The 23,174-nt window shown below is 46.4% G+C and overlaps 1 protein-coding gene and 1 pseudogene across 24 annotated transcripts in view; one reads left to right on the top strand and one right to left on the bottom strand.

The window, feature by feature from the left end:
- Positions 1-23,174, top strand: part of ANKRD11 (ankyrin repeat domain containing 11) — a 213,727-nt gene that overhangs the window by 133,565 nt on the left and 56,988 nt on the right. The window lies entirely within an intron of this gene.
- On the bottom strand, positions 4,117-8,313 carry LOC103564456 (ferritin heavy chain pseudogene; annotated as a pseudogene).

Here is a 23,174-nt window from a genome sequence, read left to right as displayed (position 1 = left end):
TGGTTGTTAGTAGTAGTCACACCTTTGACCTGTAACAAAGGTTTCAGGTTAAAAGTTTCATCTGGGGGCCTCAGTTTCTCCATAGTTAAACCAGCAAGGGAGTCAGTATTCCTAGGGCCCAAGGCTGTAGGTGTGGCTGTTCTTGGTGGTGCTTGGGGAGAGACACATAGTAGCTGGGTGGTGTGGCCTAGAGGGAACACACCTCCTCTGCCCTCCAGGACCCACGATTGTGAGACAAGGTGGATTCATAAACAGAAAAGGACATAGTCACAGGACCATTTTTAAAGATTATTTCAGAAATTGAGCATAGTAATTGTGCCTGATTTGTGTCTTCAAGTACTTAACATTTTTCATTCTGTTCACTCCAATGTTCTTTTTTTTTTTTTTTTTTTTAAGATTGGCAACAGTTGTTAGCTCAGGTGCCAATCTGCTTTTTTTTTTTCCTGCTTTATTTCCCCAAACCCCCCCGTACATAGTTGTATATCTTAGTTGCAGGTCATTCTAGTTGTGGCATGTAGGACGCCGCCTCAACGTGGCCTGACGAGCGGTGCCATGTCTGCGCCCAGGATCCAAACCCTGGGCTGTTGCAGCGGAGTGCGCGAACTTAACCACTCAGCCACGGAGCTGGCCCCTCCAATGTTCCTTACAAAAGAAAAGAGAAGAAAGGTGGTCCCAAATGGAGCAGCCAGCTCTCCCACCCCTCCTGTGGGCTTCTGGGGCGACCAGGAGAGGGGTCCTGGCATCAGCCTGCAGCCGCGGAAGTCCTGGCCTCACTGAGGGAGGGTGGCGATTCCTGGTGGTGCCTCCGTAGGGCCCCCTCTTCGAGTTCCGCTGGCTCCCACTTGCTCCTTGCTCTGCCCTCTGACGGGGTGCTCACCTGCAGCCTCCCAGCCGAGAAGCTGACCTCCCACATCCCCACAAAGACACCTGCTCCTGCATGACCACCACAGGCAGAAACAGCTCTGCTACTTAGAGTTGGCCTCGGGCACTCCCCAGAGCTAGTCCAGAAGGGGCTGACCGTAGTTGCCCGGGCATTGCTGCTTTGCACTCCTGAATGCCAGCGAGGGCTCTGCAGGTCTACTCTGTGACTGGCACAGCCTCTTCTTGGCTTCCTGCAGGGGTCACCTTGGTGAGGACCAGAGACCAAAGTGCCTGGGGCATGGGTGCAAAAGGTCTTCTCTTGGCCTGTCTGCTCCTGCTCTGACCAGGTAGAGAGGAGGCCAGGCTGGGAGAGGGCCATCCTGTGGGAGGGAAAGGAGGAGGAAGACAGAGAGGAAGGAGGCCTGGCTAGAATGGCCTGTGATGGCCAGTGATTACAAATGCCCCATTGTCATCCCATCTACTGTTGTCTCTCTATGAACTTGACTACTCTGAATACTTGATATAAGTGGAATCAAACAGTATTTGTCTTTTTGTGACTAGCTTATTTCACTTAGCATAATGTCATCAAAGTTTATCCATGTTGTAGTATGGGTCAGAATTTCCTTCCTTTTTATGGTTGAATAATATTCCATTGTATGCATATACCACATTTTGTTTATCCGTTCATCTGTTGATGGACCCTTGGGTTGCTTCCATGTCTTGGCCATTGTGAATAATGCTGCTAAACACGGGAATGCAGATATCTCTTTGAGACCTTGCTTTCAATTCTTTTGGGTGTGTACCCAGAAGTGGAATTGCTGGATCAGATGGTAATTCTATATTTAGTTTTTTGAGGAACTGCCATATTGTTTTCCACAGTGGCTGCATCATTTTACATTCTTTTTTTTTTTTTTTTTTAAGATTGGCACCTGAACTAACAACTGTGGCCAATCTTTTTTTTTTTCTGTTTCTTAAAGAACGGCACCTGAGCTAACAATTTTTGCCAATCCTTTTTTTTTCTGCTTTATCTCCCCAAACTGTGCCTCCCCCCCTCCGCCCCCCCCCCCCCCCCCGTACATAGTTGTGTATCTTAGTTGCAGGTCCTTCTAGTTGTGGCATGTGGGAAGCCGCCTCAACGTGGCCTGACGAGCGGTGCCATGTCCGTGCCCAGGATCCGAACCTGCGAAACCCTGGGCCGCTGCAGTGGAGCATGTGACCTTAACCACTTGGCCAGTGGGCTGGCCCCTCATTTTACATTCTTGATGGCAGCACACAAGGGTTCCAGTTTCTCCACACTCTTACCTGTTACTTGGTCCCCTGTGAGGTGCCCATGGCCACCGGCAGGTTCCTGTAGCCAGTCAAGACACATGGTCAGCACAGTCTTTCCTTCACAGCATGGCGACACGTTCACCAGATCCATGGATTGAAGGTGAATACCGGTGTGTTTAAAGGAAGTTTATTCATGCCACCCATCATGCCTTTTGGAGGTGCACATGTGAACCTGTCAGAGCCTCTTCTCCCAGTGTCTTCCCTCCCACTGTCTGTCTCCGTTGTCCCTCCTGCAAACTCATCCTCCTTCCTACCTCTGCCCTCTGGTTATTTTCTGGTAAATTTTTAGAATAAAAGATGTCAGAGCTGGATGTTGAACTGTTAGCGTTGGGACCTGCTGTCCTGACAGAGCAGCCTGCCAGCCCTCCAGGACAATCGGAGTTGGCCTGGGAGCTGACCCACCAGTGGCAGGAATCCTGGGCCTGTGGAGATGATGACTGTAGGGCCTGGGAGATGACACACAGGCTTTTGTTGCTGCTTATTACTTGCACTTGCACTGTCCTTTGGGGGGAGATCCCCAAAATTGCACCAGTACCTTCTTTACAGAGCTGGCATTTGAACCAGCAGTGTCTCATTGGAACACTCTCCTTAATGCCTTCTGGCTGCTGGACCTCGTTCTGCCTCTTCCAGCTCCCTCAGCCTCTTTCCTCTTCTAAGCACAAGGCACTGACACCCAGTTTCCCTCCGTTCAGTCAATGATGGCCTGGAGAAGCCTGTCATGTTCATCTCTGGAACTTTCCACTTTACTCCTGTGACAAAAAATGTCTCCTTTGGACTTGTTGAGAATCAGTAACAAATAATTTTTTAAAACCTGAAATAGTTTGTTCTTTGTCTGAAATCTATAAATGTTATATTTTTAAAATAAGAATCAGAAATTTGAGAAAAATTACTGCGCTTTGTTAGTGAAAAGCAACAGTTCATGGTAAGGTTTTCAAAATACTTTCACAATCATTTATTTGCTCTTTACAGTAGTAGTGTGAGGCGGCCTTGAATTGTTTAGGCTCATCACGTGCGCTTACACAGCTGCCATCCCTCCACTGGGTGGGGATCTGTCTGACTTTGGGGCTGGCTCTTGGCCTGGACCTGCTGATGCATTTCTTCTCTCTCTTCTGTAGGCCTGCTCTGGCCCAGCACTCAGGCAGGTCCTCACTAACAACACTAGCTCTCCTGGGTTTGGAGGATTTAGGCAGGAATTAAAGGCAGAGGCCTTCAGGTTTTCTCCAGGTTCCATTTCTTAAGATCTTGGGAAAGTCAGGTCATGTCTCTGAGCCCTGGTCTCCTAGCTGTAGGATGAGAACAGTCATGCCTCCGTCCACTTATTTCATGGTTATTTCATAGTTCCGCATGCCACGTGTTGGAGCACAGTCGCTCACTGTGGACAGATGATTGCGTGCCCCGGCTGGTGAAGAAACTACCCACCCCTTGCATGTCTGCTTAGCCCAAGATGAAGTAAAAATAAGCGTCTTTGCTTTTTACTTTGTTTATTAATGGAACAAAAACTTTGTTTTTAAAATACCTTGCTTTAACACTGATGATCCTGTGATTTGCAGGTCTGCTTCTGAGTTTATTTTGATGCTTCGTGTCATAGCTGGGAAAGGTAATTTTCAGAAGTAGAGCATACACCTTATACCGAGGGGAAGTTCACCACACCTGATAATTTTGACTGAATTCTGGTTAACCTTGATTAAGTCTTTTAGGCAGACAGTCCGGCTGAGGAAAGCTCATCCTAGCACAGGGCATGTTGGCGCCTCCCTTTTGTGGTTTTGGCTGAGAGTAAGCTGGGAGCAGGTGGGGTCTGCTGCCCCTCACTCCTCCTTAAGACCCGGCACCGGCTTGGAGGTCATGCGCAGCTCCACGCACAGCCCATGCCCGTTTACCTGGGAAGAGCTGGCATCGTTTTGATTTTTTCTGAGTTTTTTTTGGGGGGGGTACCAAATTACTTTATTTGAAGGAATGGTACAAATCCAAGAACTTAAGTAGATATTTTGGTACAACTTATAGAAAAGGTAAAGGTAACCCCAACATGCATGCACTGCCTCGGTGGATCAGGGAAGTCACCCGGTGGCTGGGGGAAGCTGGCCTGAGACTTAGCTCTCGTCACAGTCTCCCAGGGTGTGCTTGTCAAAGAGATACTCTGCCATGCCAGATTCAGGGGCCCCCATCCTGCGCAGGTTGGTTACGTGGTCACCCAATTCTTTGATGGCTTTCTCCTGCTCATTCAGGTAATGAGTCTTGAGGAAGTCACACAAGTGGGGGTCATTTTTGTCAGTGGCCAGTTTGTGCAGTTCCAATAGTGACTCATTCGCATTTTTTCCCAAGTGTAATGCACACTCCATTGCCTTCAGCCCATTCTCCCAGTCATCGTGGTCTGGTTTCTTGATGTCCTGAAGGAAGATCCAGCCGCCTCGTTGGTTCTGCAGCTTCATCAGTTTCTCAGCATGTTCCCTCTCCTCATGAGATTGGTGAAGAAAATATTTGGCGAAGTTCTTCAAAGCCACATCATCGCGATCAAAATAGAAAGACATGGACAGGTACACATAGGAGGCGTGGAGGTCCAGGCTGATCTGACGGTTGACGGCGGCCTCTGAGTCCTGGTGGTAGTTCTGGCGCACCTGTGAGGGGAACGCGGTCGTCATGGCGGACGGCTGAGGAGAGGAGAAGGCGGCGGCCGCCGGGCGGCGCTGTGAGGAGGTGAAGGAGGGCTGACTCAGTGGCCGGCCGGGGCGGGGAGCGAGCGCCGGGTTCCGTTGAAGCACTGTTGAAGCAGGAAACCGCGGCAACTCCGACGAAGACTGTGTCAGATTTTTTCTGGTATTTTAGGTGAAAACAAAGCATGTTGTTCCAATATTTTCTTCTTGCATTCTAGTGAGTCTTCAGCGCATCCCTCTGTGAACCCCCCTCGGGGCTCTGAGAGTCTGTACCCCTGCTCCCCTCCCACCTTTAGGGCTTTTCTTTCCTAGAGGAACTAGGAGATGGGAGCTTGTCACATCGTCCTCACCATCCTTTGATGATAGAATGCCCAGCAGACGAGTCAGACCTCAGATCCCTGCAGCCTTGCGGCAGGTCTCCATCCAGGAGGAGCAGAGGGCTGCCTGGGTACACCTTGCTCTCCGTCCGACCTGTGAGGGTTCTGGCCTTTTACCTGGGGTGGGGTTGCTGGTGCAGGAGGCTGGCTGGCTTTCCATAGTAAGTGCTGCTCAGAAGATTCCATTTGCTGAAACATTGATTGTCTTAAGCACTTTATGTTTGGCGACTTGTCATTAAGTCATTTCTTAGAGTTTTCTGTTTTTAAATTCAGAGTGAGGAGAAAAAGGAGGCTTTGCAAATTCTAGAGAGAGAGATACTGTGCTTCAACGAAAACTTTTTTTTTGGCTCAGTGCAGACTTCGTTACATGTAAAATTAATTTGTGAAGATGCCTGCTGGAGAAGACTTGAATGAGCAAGGGTGTGTTTGTCAGCCACCCTTGCAGTGTATTCTTTAAAATCAGTGAAATGGCATGGCTAGTACACCCCGAGGGTGGGGCAGGAGTGGGAATGTCTTGACTCATAGCTCCCTGGTCGGAGTGCTTTGGGGCAGTGTGCCCCTGGGTGCGACCTATCAGCCGTCAAAGACCAGGGCGCACAGCCTGCAGGGGGTCTTCGCTGCCCCAGCTCTTCCCTGTGGTCTGATGTCCTGTGGCCCAGGTAGCACATGCTTGGCTGCAAAGGCTGGGTCTTGATTTCTGGTGTCTCAGTGCTGAAGGGCTGGTGCTGTCTGCTGTGTGGCTGGTCCTCAGAAACGTTATGTTACGTAAATGTGTGACCAGTTCCCTGAGACTGGTGTTCATTTGTGATGAATCTTCCTGCCAGTCTTTCTTACTCACCCTTTGAGATGCTGTAGAGACAGGTGAAAGCTCCCAGTTTACTTTTTCTTGTGCTGTAATTTTACATTAGTGTTAGAATGTAGTAAGTAGACCCAGTAAAGTTAGTATTTAAATATTTAAGGTTTAACTATTCCATACCCTTTCCTCAAACTCATGACTTTAAAAATAATTTTGTTGTAATGGTCTCCTCTGCTTAAACACACCACTGAGTGGAAGAAGCAGCGAGTGGAAGAGGCCTGGGGGTCCGTGCCAGTTCAGCTCTGTCCTGCAGAACCGTGCACAGAACGTGTGCAGCTTGCAGCAGGGACGAGACGTGCTCAGTAAACCTGCATGGCTGAGCTGCAGACATTCCCAGAGGCAGGCGGAAGCTACGTCGATGGGGGTTCTTAATGCCAGGTTGGGTCATTTGGTGGACAAGGACCAGCATGGGACACTTTTGTGCTGAGGAGTGGCCAGAGCTGTACTCTGGGCTGGTCAGCTGCAGCATGTAGTCTGGATAGGCTGGGTCAGCGGAACGCAGCCCTGACCACAGGCCTCACTGTTCGCATGAGAGCCGCCCAGAATGATGGCAACGTTTTCTCCTGTGCTGTCTTTGCCGAGCAGCTCGAATAACAGTGTGTGCTCCTCTGCGTGCTCCTCTGTGCCCAGCAAGTGCTCTGCTGCCCACTGACCAGCACAGATAACAAGTCACTGGGGTCTTGGGCGCACGTTATCCAGGGGCCACGCTGAGGTGTGCTGTCTGCCAGAGAGTAGTGGGAGAAGGCCACTCTGGGCCTGCATGCCTAGCCTCCGAGCTTGGTCTGGGGCACATGTGCACAAGGCTGTCATGAGGCTCAGTCCCTTGGACAAATCCTAGTATTTGTCCTGTAGTCCATCCCTAACGAACTTTGTTTCATGCTTTTTAAAGAAAATAGCAGCTTTATTGAGATATAATCTGCACACACTGCACTTCACCCATTTAAAGTGGTCTTTGGTCTATTCAGATACATGCGCATCCATCACTAGAGTTAATTTTAGAACATTCTCATCACCTGAGAGAGAAACCCACCCCCTTTCATCCTCCTTCCTCATTTCCCCCCAACCCTAAGCGGACCACTTGTCTACTTTCTGTCTGTATGGATTTGCCTGTTCTGGACATGTCACATCATGGAATCTTACACTGTGTGGTTCCACAGAGAAACCCATGCATGTGTGCCTGTGGAGACAGGTCGGGAACACCGGTGGCAGCATTGTTTGTAATGGCAAAAACATAGAAAGAACCCAGATGTCCATAATTTAACTTGCAGACATGTTAAAGAGATTGTATCAAGTGTTTCATTTGAAAAGTTTGATATGGTCCTCTTTAAGTGTGACTGCATGTGTCAACTTGGGAGAATTGGTTATTTCCCCTGGGGCGTAATGCAGGTTTGCAGGACAAGTTGGCCTCCTTCCTGCTCTGCAGCAGTTTCTTGCCCCATCCCCTGAGGCAGCCATTGGAATTGCTGGCACTTTGACTCTAGAGAAGCTCTGTGCTCCTCCCAGTGTGCCTGCGGGCTCTGCTGTCTGCTGGGTACCGAAGCCACCCTCTATCCACTCCTGCTGACGCTGCTGCCCCGCAGGACACTGGATGCCACCATTCCCAACTCCCTGAACGACACAGCTTCCAGGAGCATCCCCCATTGCCCCCTCCACCAGGCGTGCTTTTGTGGGGGGGTGAGTGTGAGATGCTCTCATCAGCCTGCAAACATGCTGCCCTTGTCCTCTTTACAGAAGAAATCCAACCCTACTTTACTGCTAGCTGCCACCTCATTTCTTTGCTTCCCTCTGCAGTGGTGATGGTCATATCTTTGTCTCTACATCCTCTCCTGCCCTCTCTTTCTCAGCTTTACTGAGGTTTACTTTAAATACAATGAAATTCAACAGTTCTAAGTGTACAATGTGATATGTTTTAACAGAATCAGTACAGTCATGTCCCACTACCACAGTCGTGACATAGAATATCTCCATATCCCAAAAAGACTCCTTTTCAGTCAAAATCCTCCTCCTATCCCTTGGACCCAGGAAACCACTGATGTGCTTGGGTCATTATAGGTTTTCTTTTTCTAGAACTTAATATGAGTAGAGTCATGCAATGTGAAGTCTTTTGTGACTGGTTTCTTTCACTCAGCATGCCATTCCACTGGATACGTAATTCATGTGTTTTTCCAATTGACAATTGTAGATATTTGCATATTTTCCAATTTTTAACTATTATGAATAAAGCTGCTATGAATAGTTGCATACAAAACTCTGTGTGGCTATATGTTTTACTTTCTCTTTGGTAAATAACTAGGACTGGGATTTCTGGGTCATATGGTAGAGAATGTTTAACTTTTAAAGAACCTGCCAAACTGTTTTCCAAAGTGGCTCTCCAGCTTCCTGTCCCACTTGCTCCATCCTCACCGTCCTTCGCTATTGTCAGTCTTTTTAGCTGTGGCCGTTCTGGTGGTTCTCTGGTGGTATTCCATTGTGGGTTTAATTCCTCTTCTCTGATGACAAATGAGGTTGGTTATCTTTTTCTGTACCCCTGCCCGCCTTTTGGGTCATCTCTGTATCTTGTTTGGTGAAGTATCTCTTCCTTCATATCTGTCTTTTTTGTCCATTTTTAAAAATTGAGTTGTCTTACTGAGTGTTCTTTATATATTCTGTACTTTAGAGAATCAATTACCAGATTTATGTTAGTCAGATATTTTCTCCCAGTCTGTGGCTTGTCTTTTTATTTTCTTAACAGTGTCTTTTTTTTTTTTTTAAAGATTTTATTTTTTTTTCCTTTTTCTCCCCAAACTCCTGATGGTACATAGTTGTATATTCTTCGTTGTGGGTCCTAGTTGTGGCATGTGGGATGCCGCCTCAGTGTGGTTTGATGAGCAGTGTCATGTCCGCGCCCAGGATTCGAACTAACGAAACACTGGGCCGCCTGCCGCAGAGTTCGCAAACTTAACCACTCGGCCACAGGGCCAGCCCCAACAGTATCTTTTGAAGAGCACAAATTTTTATTTTGGTAAAGTCCAAGCTAACAATTTTTTTCTTAGAAACTTCATGCTTTTTGTGTCTTAAGAAATCTTTGTCTAACCTAGCATCACAAAGATGTTTCTTCATGTTTTCTTCTAGAAGTTATGTAGTTTTAGCTCTTATATTCAGTTCTGTTGTCCATTTTGACATAATTTTTGTATAAAGTTAAAGGTCCATTTTTTTGGGCAAAAGGATATGCACTTATCCCAGCACCACTTGTGAACAAGATCACTGTTTCCATTCAGTGGTTTTACCTTCGTGAAAAATGAGTTGAGTGTGTCTGTGGGTCGTCCTCATGCAGCATCACACCGTCTTGATCACTGTAGGATAGAGCAAGTCTTGAAATCAGATAGTGTATGTGTTCGTACTTTGTTCTTTTTCAACATTGTTTAGGCTGTACTAGGTCCTTTTTCATTTCCATATGCATTTCAGAATCAACTCATCAATTAGTACAAAAAAGGGTCAGCTGGAATTTTGATTGAGGTTGTTTTGCATCTATAGATCAATTTGGAGAGAATCACCATCAATATAGAATCAAGTTTGTTTAGTGAGGCCTTACACAAATTTTATTTATCCCTAAGTAATTCATTTTGGGGATACCATTGTAATTGTATTTTTTTAAAAAAAATTATTTCCTATTGTTTGTTGGTAGTGTATAGAAATACAATTTGATTTTTTAAAAATAGTGACTTATCTTGCAACTTTGCTAAACTCATTGTATTTTTTTTTTTTGAGGAAGGTTAGCCCTGAGCTAACTACTGCCAGTCCTCCTCTTTTTGCTGAGGAAGACTGGCCCTGAGCTAACATCCATGCCCATCTTCCTCTACTTTATACGTGGAATGCCTGCCACAGCATGGCTTTTGCCAAGCGGTGCCATGTCCGCACCCGGGATCCAAACTGGCGAACCCCGGGCCACCGAGAAGCATAACGTGCGAACTTAACCGCTGCGCCACCAGGCTGGCTCCTAAACTCATTGTAGTAGTTTTTTAAAAAAATAGATTCCATAGAATTTTCTGCATAGATGTTTATGTCCAGTGTGAATAAAGACAGTTTCACTTGGTCGTTTCCATTCTGTATACCTTCTCTTCCCTTTTCTTGTCTTCTGCACTGTCTAGGACCTGCGGTACAGTCAGTGAGTAAGTAAGTGATGTGAGTAAGGTGATCATCCTTGGTGATGTGGGCGGCCCGGTTCTGTCTGTGATGAGGCCTTGAGACTTGCAGAGCCCAAGTGCTGCCCCAGGTTGCTTTCAGACTTGCCTCGGTAGCCCTCACAATCCTGAAAGCCAATACCTTGCAATAAATCTCTTAATATATAGTGCCTATTTAATATGTACCTGTGTCTCTGATTGAATCCTGACTGATATGAATGTATAATATATGTTTATTGATTTTATAAACTCCCCTCTCTTTTCCATCAGTGATTGTCGTCTTTCTGTTTGAGTAAGCTTCTGTCTCGTCTCCTGCTCCACTATGGAAAGACCTGTGGGGCCTAGTGTTTCATCCCAGTCAGGGTCTGGCCGGTGGCTGCACATGGTCACCTGCCTTCCTGCTTCCTGCTGCGTTGTTTAGCTAGTTCTCCATCACTTAGCTTGTCTGCTTCATGGCTTGTTTAAAACAAACACCCACCAGACTTGTTTGCTTTTTGTTTACTTCATGTTCTTACCTTCATCATGGTTCCCTCCTGTGCTTTTGGGTATATTCTGATATCTCTAACCTCTTTATTGGGACGCCTTCTGGAAGTAAATACATTTCCCTCTAAGAACCACTTCATCTGGATTTCCCAATTGACTCTGTAGCATTTGTCATTCCCCACTTTGAAGATTTTTAATTCCCACTGATTTCCTCTCTGATGCTGGACTTCGAAGTGCATTTCTTACCCTCAGATGGAAGTGTTCATGGTCTTCCCTGCCTTCCGCCTCCAAACTGCATTGTGGTGTGAGAGGTTGGTACTTTCAGAGTTTTTAGACTTGCTCTGGACGTGTGTGGGGTTAGTTTTCATGGCTGTCTGTTCCTTGTGTCCTTAAAGAGAGTGGGCATTGTGCAATTATTTGCTGGCATGTTTTGTATGTGCTCATTGGATCAAGCTGGCTATTGTGTTCAGATCTTCTCATTTGTGGTGGGGTTGTCTCCTTGGCCCGTTCATTGGTTAAAGTTGACTCCTGTGAGTGTGGCTGCATCTGTTTTCCCTGTTCGGTCACTTTTGCTCTTTACTTTGAGACTGTCTTACTCTGTGCGTAGATATTTGGGACTGTCTTCTTTCTCTTCCTCCCCTCCCCCCCCCCCCGACACCCCTTTGCGTTTTACTGTTATGGTGACTGATGTTCTTTCGTGAGTTGTGTTTTGGCTCAGGCCTGTGTCCAATATGAATGCAGCAGCCATGGCTCTTCTGCTTGGTGTTTACCTGGGGTGTCTTCTCTAGATCTTTCTGGAGCTTTGTGTTCTAGATATCCCTCACTCATCCTGAGCTGCATAGGTACCTTTTCCATTCTAGTCTGATGAACTGTCTTTTAACTGGACTTGCTTAGTCCTCTTGCTTTTGTGATTAATGAACATTTAGTTCTCACATATTGGATTTGAGCTTTCTATTTGTCGGCATGGAGTTATAGGGAAAGGCTCTTACCTTATTAGACGCCTGGAGCCCCTCCCAACGCAGGCTGCCTCTCCTCAGGCTCCTTGTCTATTCGTTTTGATTACGTAGTGTGTGGGTTTATATCTTTCTTCTGTGACTTTCACTTCTTCCAACTGTTCTTTTTTACTGGAGTTTTCCATAAGAAGCTTTGTAATGAGACCAGAGAAAATACAGTTTAGTGTTTACTCAAAGTTAAAGACAGAAATTTTCAAAGTTGTTCAAGTTTTCCACCTCTGTATTTGTGTCCTTTTACTTTTTTACTAGCGAGGGTGCTACTGCTGAAATCATCTTGCTGACATCATCTTTCACCCAGACCCTCGAGTGCTCTCCCCGTCATTGTGAAGGCCACAGTCGAGCTCTTCCCAGCAAGTCAGCCCTTGCTCCTGGCCAGGTTTATTCTCATGTCCCCTGACCCTCCTGAGCTGATCTCCAGGCCTTGAAGAAATACTGAGGCTTTATCCTTAAGACTGAGTTAGCTTTTAGACAAGGGAAGGGCAAGACTCCTTTGTTCATGGATTATTTTGGAAGGTGGAGTTATTTTATCCCCAGAAGGATAGAGTCGGTGTCAGTCTGTTCACTGAGAGCGTGCTGACCCTGTGGCTGTCCTGAGAGCTCCCCAGCTGGAGGCCCTGCCTGGAGGTTTGGCTGGCAAAACATGCCAGCGAGGGTGTGTCTTTGGATTATCTCAGCTCTGCCTTCGTTCGTAAAGTGGAAATAATACCATCTGTTCAGCTGAGGCTAGTTAGAGGCTCTAAATAAAATAACATATGAAAGTAAAGCACCGTGCAAATGTAATTTGAAATGGATCGTTAAACCCCAGTCACTGACTGAAGGGGGTGGGACGCTGTCATTAGTTACAATTGCCAGTGTGTACCGTGTACCAAGCACTCGCCTGTGCTCCGCATGGCCCTGGAGGACAGTGGCTTTTCCCAGTTTACAGACGAGGAGACCGAGACATGGATTAAATCGCTTGCTCATGATTTCAGCCAGTGAGCAGTGGAGTTGTTGATGCTGTGTCCACATCCATAGCCACGCCTGTGTGCTTCCAGCGTCTGACTTGCGGGTTCCCTGGACCTGAAACAGCCCCATCATCTGTAGTTCCCAAGGCGCCTTCTTTCCCTCTACTCCATTAGTTTACTCGAGTCTTTGGAGCAAGGAGCGGAGTCCTACACAGCCAGCAGAGCACAGAGCACACTGGAAGAGAAAATGCATGGGTAACGGGAGCGGGAGTGAGGTCTGGCTTGACCTGTCACCACCTTTGGTTTCCTTCTCAGAGTTGTAGGTGCTTCCTTGAGAAACACCAATGGTGAATCTTTGGGAATAAACCTGTTAATTTTTCTCTGCGAAGGTACCAAATATGGCTTATAAAAAGCTTCTCATCAGGCAGTAACTGACCAACAGGTTAAGACTGGTTGTTATTTTGTGTTTTCTCACTGGAGTGAAATTGTGAACCAGGTTCTTCTCTAGCAGGTTGTCAATCCAAGATGAGACTCTGGGCTTGCGTGTACCCCCTCCACTGTCACTGTCTCTCCCTCTACCTGGCCCCCAACTCACACACACAGGAACACCTGCGTACTCTGACTTTTAAGAAATTTCGTATAAAAAGACAAATCTGAATTGACTTTTACTTTGAAAGAATTAGCCACAGATGCAACTGAAATAGCTGGATCTTTAAAACAACCACAGTGTTGGAGTTTATAAATGTCGATTGTATCTGCTCAGAAATGTATCTGCTCAGAAACTGAGATATTGCTTAAACAAAATGCACTTAGATTTGTGAACAGACATTGAGTACATAATTTCTCTTGGTTTTGTATCCCAAGCTCAGAATTAGAAAGCGTGTAAATGACATCCTTTTCAGGACACGTGGTGCAGACCTTCTCTTCCTTCCCGTCCTGCCCTTCCTTTCCTTTACCCCTTTGCCATTTTGGGATACATCAATTCAGAAAGACACTTTGAGTAAGCAAAAGTTTGATTATTCTGTAAAAACAATTTCTCAGAAGAACTTTTTTTTTTTTGAGGAAGATTAGCCCTGAGCTAACATCTGCTGTCAATCCTCCTCTTTTTGCTGAGGAAGACTGGCCCTGAGCTAACATCCGTACCCATCTTCCTCTACTTTATATGTGAGATGCCTATCACAGCATGGGTTGTCAAGCAGTGCCATGTCTGCACCCGGGATCTGAACAGGAGAACCCTGGGCTGCTGAAGTGGAGTGTGTGCACTTAACTGCTGCGCCACCAGGCCGGCCCCACAAGAACATTTTTAACATCTCAGTTTTAACATGTGATTGTGTGTTTCTTTGTAATTTTTAGTATTTAATTTTAATGATGACTGTACTGAGAAGTGTATCTGTAGGGCCCATAGATTTTTTTTGTGCATGTGAGGAAGATTGTTGCTGAGCTAACATCTCTGCCAGTCTTCCTCTATTTTGTGTGTGGGACACCACCACAGTATGGTGTGATGAACTGTGTATAGGTCCCTGCCTGGGATCCAAACCTGCAAACCCCAGGCTGCCAAAGCGGAGCATGAGAACCAAGCCACTACGCTGCTGGGCCAGCCCCAGATTTTTGCAACATGAAATATCAAGTTTGTTTTTTCTCTTAAAAATGTCAGCTCATGCTTGGAGATTTATTTGCCTAGTTTTCTGTGTAATGCTTTAAAAATATGGTAGAAAGGAAATAAGGAAAACACATATTATTCTTCACCACATCACACGCTGGAAGAAGACTAGGATGGATACTTAGGATCTTACTGAAGATGAGGTGGGGATTGGTATGAAGTTATGCCAGTTTATCTTCTGTTCAGTCAGGCCTGAACTAAGCAGCCTTCTGCTTAGTTCACGTAGGGCTGTTTCTCTGCAAGCCTGGTCTGGAGCACACCTGTTTATAGTATTGGTTTATCCTAGGCTAAGTGATCTCGTTCCAAGGTCTCAGAATCTCCAATTCCGCGTTTTCTTCCACCAAGATGAAATGGACTGTTTCCCACAGATAGAAATGAGTTCTGAGGCTGACATCTTGGACTGTTGCTCTGCTTTACTGGGAGTATGTGGTCTGGCCTGGACCGTCTCTCTGTGGCTGGTTTCCCCAGGCTGCAGGCCCGCCACACCTTTCTCCTGTTCTGTTGTGACTTGCTGGTTTGTGGAGCCAACCTGTCAGTACCCACCTGGGCTTTGCAGCCAGGTGCTGAGTGACTCACAGCAACCTTGGAAGGGGTGGGCCTGAGAGAGGATCAGCTGACCATGTGGGGAGGAGGGCATGAGTAGACTGTGGGTCAGCAAAGCCCCAGAAATCCCTGCGGGGACTGCAGCTGCTCTCAGGCTCACTGTCCTGTGCCACAGACTCTGCCGTCTCGTGGCCACTTCATGTCCGTACATGAGTTTGCACAAAGATCATTAATCCAAGGGCCTTATTTTGTTTTCTGTAGATACATAATTATTCAGAATGTCTGGTACATCCGGGGATTAAAGGCACGTTTGCGTACATGGAATTGCTCTGTGTTAGCAGTGGGATTTTAAGGCGTGGGTGGGTAGAGAGGGGAGGGGTGGGTGGTCCTTGCTGTAATCTGGGGTTTTTATGCCATTATCCTCTATTTACAGCTTTCAGAAATCAGTTGGTGTCACTGCACGTATGTTTAGAGCCGTTGCTAAGGTGACAAGCCTCGGTCTCACCGCCCACACTGTCCTTCTGGGAGGTGGGAATGGGATGGCTCGGTGGGGTCTGTGCAGACGAGGGCATCCTTGGTGCACCTGGAGGACTCTGCAGATGGCCCTGTTCCAACTTACCTTGTCTGCTTGCTCCTGTTAGCTTGACTGCCTGATTACTTTACCTAATAACTTAAAAGGAAGGACCCTGTGATGTGGTAACATGGAGAGAAGCAGAACAACAGCACTGCTCTCCCTCTCGTCCCCATTTCCTGGTTGCATCAGAGCCCCAGTGTTTTCCATTGGTTTCACCTGCTCTTTCTCCTCAGAAACAAACTGTGGACTTGGGCTTTAGACGTTCGTTTCTCAGTGGAAATCTCAAATTTTTCTTTTCTTTTCTTTCCTTTTTTCTATATTGTGTATAAGTAACATTAGTCATATGACTTGGGTTATAATGTGTGATTTTTTTCTGGGTTAAAGAAATCTGAAATAGGGGCTGGCCCCCTGGCTGAGTGGTCAACTTCATGCGCTCTGCTTCAGTGGCCCAGGGTTTCGCCGGTTCAGATCCTGGATGTGCTCTCGTCAGGCCATGCTGAGGCAGCATCCCACACAGCACAATTAGGATATACAAATACGTCCTGGGGGACTTTGGGGAGATTGGCAACAGATGTTAGCTCAGATGCCAATCTTAAAAAAAAAAGAAAAAGTCTGAAATTTATAGTATAGTTAAGTCTCTCTGGATGTGTTGGTAAACTTTTAGTCTGTTTGGAAGTTGGATTGGGAAAGTAAAATGTTCTTCTAGTGCTTCATTTGAGTGTATCTGCTATTCACTTGCCATGTTGCTGTGCACTTTCAGAAAGAAAAAACACCCATCTAAACCTTTTTGGGCCATGGACTCCCTAAGAGTTGGGTAAAAGCTATAGATCATCTCCTGAGGAGAACGTTTCTCTCTCTGCTTTCCCTGTGTGGCGTCTGGAGGTCCGGAGCCATCTGGGCTGTCATCCCCTCATCTCAGCTGTTACTAGACTTTATCTTAGATGTTTTGCCCAGGGAGAGCCTCATGTTACCACTTGAGTTTGCAATTTTTATTTAAATGGAAGTTTTTGATTATTGACTCTTTTTGTAGAACCTGATCTTGTTCCATAGGAGTCTTTTAGATTAAAAGTATTTTTCTACCTTTCCCAACCATGATCTCTTGATAATTCTGTAATGTTGAGACATATGCCCTAACCAGCGGTAAAGGAGGGCATGTTTGTGAATGGCTGTACTGTGTGAGGCTTCATCACATTTGTAAAAGCATTTACAGTTAGTTTCTTGCAGTTCCATTTCTAGTTGTAAACCTTGAAGGAAACTCTTATATATATAAAGAAGTGTATGGACAAATGTGCATTGTAGCATTGTCTGTAGTACTGAAGAGTTGGAACTGAACACTAGTCAACAAGAGAATGGGCATTTTTCAGACAATGAACACCACATTGCAATTAAAATAAATGAAGTGGAACTGCATGTAACAAGTATGGGTAAATCCCCAAAGCATAATGTGGAGGGGACAAGGTGTGGGCGGACCGGTCCAGTGTGTTTCCTGTAAAAACATCAAAAACGATGTTCATGGGTTTACATGTAGCATAGTATAAAACATGCATGGGAGAGATTAGCATCAAAATCCAAAATCTTTGGAAAGGAAGAGGAATGAGAGCAGGATGGGGGTTATATAAAGGGCTTCAACTATGTATGTAATATTTTTTATATTAAAAAAATTCCAAAGCAAATATGCAAAATGAACAGATGGTGCATACATGAGGGTTTGTTACATTCTTATGCTTTTCTGTATACTTAAAACATTTTAATGAATGTTAGCCATTATTCTTTGTTACTTTGTTGTAAATGATAAGGATAGGAGATATTTCTTATGCAGAAATCATAAAATATAATAACACATTTTAAATAAACTTAAGGGTACTCCAAATGCCTGGAATGCTTTGAAAAAGAACTGCTTTTACACCTGACACTTAACTAATGTAAATCTACCTGGTGCAGGACAGGTGCTGTGGACTGTAGGGCTTTAGAATCTGACCTTGGTGCACTGCTGTGGACTGACTTGGCCAGTTTGCAACTTTTTAAAAAAAAGTTTCATGGTTGGGGTTTTTTTTTTGGTTTTCTTTTGTTTTAATTGGCAGGCATAAGCAAACTTGGCCACATCTTACTCCTTTTCTTGTGTCCAGGAGGAATTCACATGTGTCTAAGGTCCTTTTATTATCTAATACATGGTTTTTACCTTAATAGTAAAACTTCATCTTTTGTTGTGATTATGGACTGAAAGGGAGTTTGACAGGCAGCACTGGAGGCAGTTTCTAGCTGGCCAGGGGTTCTGTTCTGCTCTCCAGGCATCTCGCTTGCTAGCCCTGGGCACTTCGTTTGCACTTTCTTAACTTCCAGTTTTTCACCTGTGAAGTAGACATCCTACTTACCTCATAGGGTTTTATCCAGATCATGTAAGCTAAATGATTAGTAAAACATGAAATGTAACAGAAAGTGTTAGTGCACAGTGACATTCTATTTTTTTTTCTGTAATCAGATTATAGAAACAATATATGTACATGGTAAAAACTTAGAAAACACAAGTAAAACTTTCTAAAAAACACATTCCTACTGCTCAGATTACCAGTGCTGATAGCTTCTGGATTCTTGTTTCATAGGTAAATTATATTTTATATATTTTCTATTTGTAGCAAAAATGAGATCATCCTATTTTATAGCCTGTTTTTCCCCATCAGTCTCTACCTTTCCATTTCAGTAGACCTTAGAGCTATCTTGTGGAAATGAGGATTCTGTCCATGACCTGTCCTGTTAGGCACGTTTGTCTGGTGTAGAGGTTGGCAGTCTTTTTTTTTTAACATCTGTTGCCAATCTTCCTCTTTCTTTTTTCTTCTTCTCCCAGATCCCCCCAGTACATAGTTGTGTATTCTAGTTGTAGGTCCTTCTAGTTCTTCTCTGTGGGACACCACCTCAGCATGGCTCGATGAGCAGTGCTACATCATTGCCCAGGATCCGAACCAGTGAAACTCTGGGCTGCTGAAGTGGAGTCCATGAACTTAACTGCTTGGACACAGAGCTGCTTGGGGTTGGCAATCTTTTTTTTTTCCTCTTTCCTTTTTTTGGTGAGGAAAATTGGTTCTGAGTTAACATCTGTTGCCAGTCTTTCTCTTTTTGCTTGAGGAAGATTGGCTCTGAGGTAACATCTGTGCCAGTGTTCCTATTTTGTATGTGAGATGCCACCACAGCATGGCTTGATAAGCAGCGTGTAGGTCCGTGCCTGGGATCTGAACCTACCAACACTGGGCTCCCAAAGTGGATCGCTGAAACTTAACCATTGTGCCACCAGCTGGCCCCAGCTGGCCCCAGCAATCTTTCTCTTAAAGGGCCAGGTAACAAATATTTCAGGTTTTGCAGCCTAAGTGGCACTGTTGAGGAGGATATTATGTAGGTATTTGTATAACCATTTACAGATGTGAAAACTGTTCCTAGCTCCTGGATGGGCCCAGCCCTGGCAGGGAGTATGAGCACCACCGCTTGTTAGCCCTGGTCTGAGCTGGGGTGAGGGCCTGTCTGGGTCCCTGACCAGCAATTCCCCTTCTCCAGAGAGGGGCAGCAAGTGCCTGCCAGCCTCATTTTTGGGCTCAGCTGAGACCTTTTTCAGTTTACTGTAAACAAAGCCCAGTTTCTGCTCCTTGGCAGAGAATAGCCACATTCAGAGTCGGCTGCTATGGTTAAGAGGAGCAGTCAGCACTCCAGGCCTGGGGCTGTTCCTCTGGGTGGAGGTGACCCCAGAGACTGGTGTGCCACCTTACTCCAGGGGTCTGAGGGGTCATACTGAGTAAGACGGAGAGCCAGAGTGCAGCCTCTGCTGGCCGGCAGTATGAGCTGCTGCGTACCACATCGGTGATGTCACTGAGGCCTGAGGACACAGGGGAGAAGCCATCCTTCTTGGCTTTAGGAAGCAAGTGGTCAGTCATAGGACAATCCACGAGTTTCTTTATTATGCACAGATGTTGTGTTAGTTCCTAGGGCTGCTGTGATATTTAACCACACACTGGGGGGCTTAGACAACAGAAATGCAGTCTCCCAGTTCTGGAGGCCAGAATTCTCAAATTGAGGTGCTGGCAGGGCCGTGCTCCCTCCAAAGCCTCCTGGGCAGAGTTCTCCTTGGCCTCTTCCAGCTTCCAGTGGCTCCTGGCATTCCTTGGCTTGTCACCGCATCCCTCCAGTCTCTTCTCTGACTTCACCTGGCCGCCTCCTTTCCTCATCTTCCTCTCCCTTCTCTATAAGGATACTGTCATTAGATTTAGGGTCTGCCCGGATGATCCAGGATGACTTCATCTCGAGATTCACTTAGTTACACATGCGCAGACCCTTTTCCCAAACAGCATCACATTCACAGGTACCTTGTGGGTATATCTTTTGGGATGGGGCCTACCATTCAACCCACTACTGATGCTTTCTTGAGGTAAATGTATATTTTTTCTCTTTTTAAATTTAGGTATAATTTAGACATGAATAAACTGCACGAGTTTTAAGTGTACAGTTTGAGTGTGAATGCATACATCCAAATAACTCCCACCCCTCCAAGATAGAGACCTGGGAGACTGTGAGCCCCTTTGCAGTCAGCCCTCCCATGCCTCGTGGTGGATTCCTCTCGCTGTGGCAAAGCGTTGCCTGTTCTGGGCCTTCATCTAAACAGAGTTAAACTGTTAGCAGACACGGACGCCCCATGGGTGTCTGGGTTCGCTCCCTCTGCACGTTCTCTTTGGGATTCACCCATGATGGTGTGTGCACAGTAGTCCATTTTTTTTTTTATTGCTGAGTTGTCTCCCGTGATCTGATCACTGCACAGCTCGCTTATCTGCCCATCTGTGGGTGGACATTTGGTTGTTTATGGCTGTTACACATAAGGCTGCTTTGCTCCTTTCTACAGGAAGTAAGGTATTTGGGTAAATGTATTTTAAATATATTCTCTCCATTAATGCCCTCTTAATATGGAGAAAATAACGTAATTTCTTCAGATACTTTGCTGTCTCATCCAGGAGAAGCTTTTTGTTTGATTTTGCAAGGGTCAGCAGTTCTGGACCAAGAAGGAGGTTGATCAAGGTGAGTAGTCCTGGACTGAGATTTCTGTTATTTCAGGCTGCGGCCAGTGAAGCCAGAGCCTCAGGAAGGGCTGGGAGAACCAGAAGATCTGCCTGTAGGGTTCCTAAGGAAACATGAGACTCCCATTGCATCGCAGGACTCTATGCACACACTCGTGCAACACAGCCACTCCCACCCACCACGCTGTCAGCAGCCAGGAGGCAGCAGGGCTGTGGCCTCTTCTGCAAGCACTTTCTGTGGCCATCCAGCTTGTCAGCCTCTGTGTGCCCTAAACATTCAGCCAGGTTCATGCCTAGCCCTGTTCTGGTGATCTAGGACAGGACAAGTCTGGCCAGTCGACAGTGACTTTGAGGGGCAGGAGGTGGCTTCATTATGGGTTTATTTCTGGATGATTTTGTTGTTACAAATTAGGCATGTTTTGTTCCAAGCATCCACTTAACAAAACTTGCAGTTAAAACAGGGAAATTATTATTTTACCCAGTGATTCTTGCAACATAAGGAATGCAAAGAGGGTAGTTTTTTTGGTAGCTTTTCTGCACAGGACCTTTTGTTTTAGAAAACCAAAGAGTATTGTGAATACAGTATTTCCAATACAGACAGGTCCTTTTCAAACTCATGTTTTAGTTTGGCAGCCAGTCAGCATTTGTCAAGATCCCCTGTAAACAGATGATTATCCTGGTTTGAGTTTTGTCCTGGGGAACATTGCCGTGTGGCACTGAAGGAAGAGTCAGACAGGGTGCGGCCATTTGGAGCAGCATGTGGACAGGGTGAGTGGCCTTGATGATGCCTGGCATGGACAGATGGATGTGCTGGGCTGCAGGGGAGAGGCATGTTGTGGGGGCTGCAGAGGTGCCCACCCCAGCCCAGCAAAGGATGTATCTGGGGGCATCATCTGCACTGTGTGTCCTGACAGCCAGACAGGCCTTAGTGTCCTGTGATGGACACGGTGGAGTGATGTGGCGACACTGGTGTGCCAGGAGGTCACTCATGGCTGCATTCGATGTGTCCTGCGTGTGACAGTGAGCTTGGGAAGACAGGGCATGCACTCAGCAGGTGTGTCTCACAGGCTGGGATTCAACACATGGTTGAGCACAGGTCCAGGCTCACGCTAGCTGGGTGAGAACAAAGGTGCAAGGAATAAGCGTCGTGTGGTTCCTATGGTTAAGTCCCACTTGTGTGACTCAGGCCCGTTTTACGTACCACTTGGCCTGTGATGCCCTTGAACTGACTCACTCACTCGCTCTCTTAGGCTTGCTCTGAGTAACAGTCTCTTTCTTAATACACTCTAAGTCAATATGTAACTACTAAGATGAAAAAATGCATGCCACCTGGAAGCACCATACCTGCTCACAGGAGAACACAGCCAGCACCTGCAAAGCAGATGACTGACTGAGGGGCGCAGATGGTCAGACGGGAAAAGATGTACATGGACAGGCAGCCATGTACACCAGTATGATCATGTGGGCCCAGTAGGTTGATGTTAATCTTTTTTAAAAGTAGTTTTGGCAAGGGTGGGGGACTGGGCACCCTGGTGCTCTTGGTCAGGATGTGCGTGGGGCAGCCTTTCTGCAGATAGTGGCAGTTTCCTGTAGATGTGCATCCTAACTGCCTCTTGTCTCTGCCAAGACGCCAGTGCAGGAATGTAGGTCTGAAGACAGGGCGTGGAGACATGGACAAGGTGGTGAGGTGGAAATGCCACTGTGGGGCATGGGGCTGCAGGACAGGCCACTTGGAGTCCTGGATTTCCTGAAATGGCCATGTGCTCAGAGCTGCCTATGTCAGCACACCCAACTGAGGCTGAAAGAGGGAGGAGACATATGCGTTGTTTCTGTAAGAATTGTCTGAAACGTGCTAGTATATTGTGTAGCAGAACACTGTGTGAGTGCTCCAGATGAACCCTTGGCCCTCACTGTGTGTGGCCTGTGGATGGAGAATCCGAGCTGCTCATCACACCGAGGGTGATGCTCTGCATGCTGTCTTCACCCTGGTCTGCTCTGTTTGGTATTTGCAGTTGTTTTCTCATGGGAAGATGTTCCTTTATGTCTAAAATGTTTTACTTGTACAAGACCCTTTTGTCATCTCTCCTTTGCTTTGTCCTGCCATACAGTCAGACCATCCTGGCAGTGGCACAAAAGTGTTGATAGTTGTCCAGAGTGGGATGCATCGCAGGGACGTGTCAGCTACACCCCAGAAGGACCTCGAGGACACGCTGTGTTCCAGCAGCTGCTTCAGCGGGCGGTGGCTTCTTCCTTTCCCCTTCCTTAGAAGGCACCTCTTGTAGGCAGGCACCTCATATCTCGTGGAATTTCCGGGTTCCCACCAGTGTTACAGAGGCAGTGGTTATTATCTGAACCTTGTGGGAAAGTCTCAGGGAATGCAGGCATGTCAGCGATTTCTACGCAGAGGCCTGGTGATCCCGTCTTGAAGGGTGTGTGTTTATTCAATGAGTGTTTCCTGGGCACCTGCCCTTGCCTTGGCCCTGGGCCTTCACTGCCCCTGAGGACAGTGGTTCTGAGTCCTCAGTTCTCCTGGCTGCGTGGTCTCATGGTGAAAAGCCCATCAGCAAAGTAACCATTAAAGCTTTTTTGAACCAACTCGCAGGAAAGGTGTCTAAGTCGAATTTCCTGTGATGGCAGCCATCACTTCTTAATTTAGAATCTCTAATAAAAGATCTACC

Source organism: Equus przewalskii, chromosome 3 (genome assembly GCF_037783145.1).
Source record: "Equus przewalskii isolate Varuska chromosome 3, EquPr2, whole genome shotgun sequence".
In the NCBI taxonomy this organism is placed as follows: Eukaryota; Metazoa; Chordata; class Mammalia; order Perissodactyla; family Equidae; genus Equus; species Equus przewalskii.
This window is presented reverse-complemented; position numbering and strand designations above follow the sequence as displayed.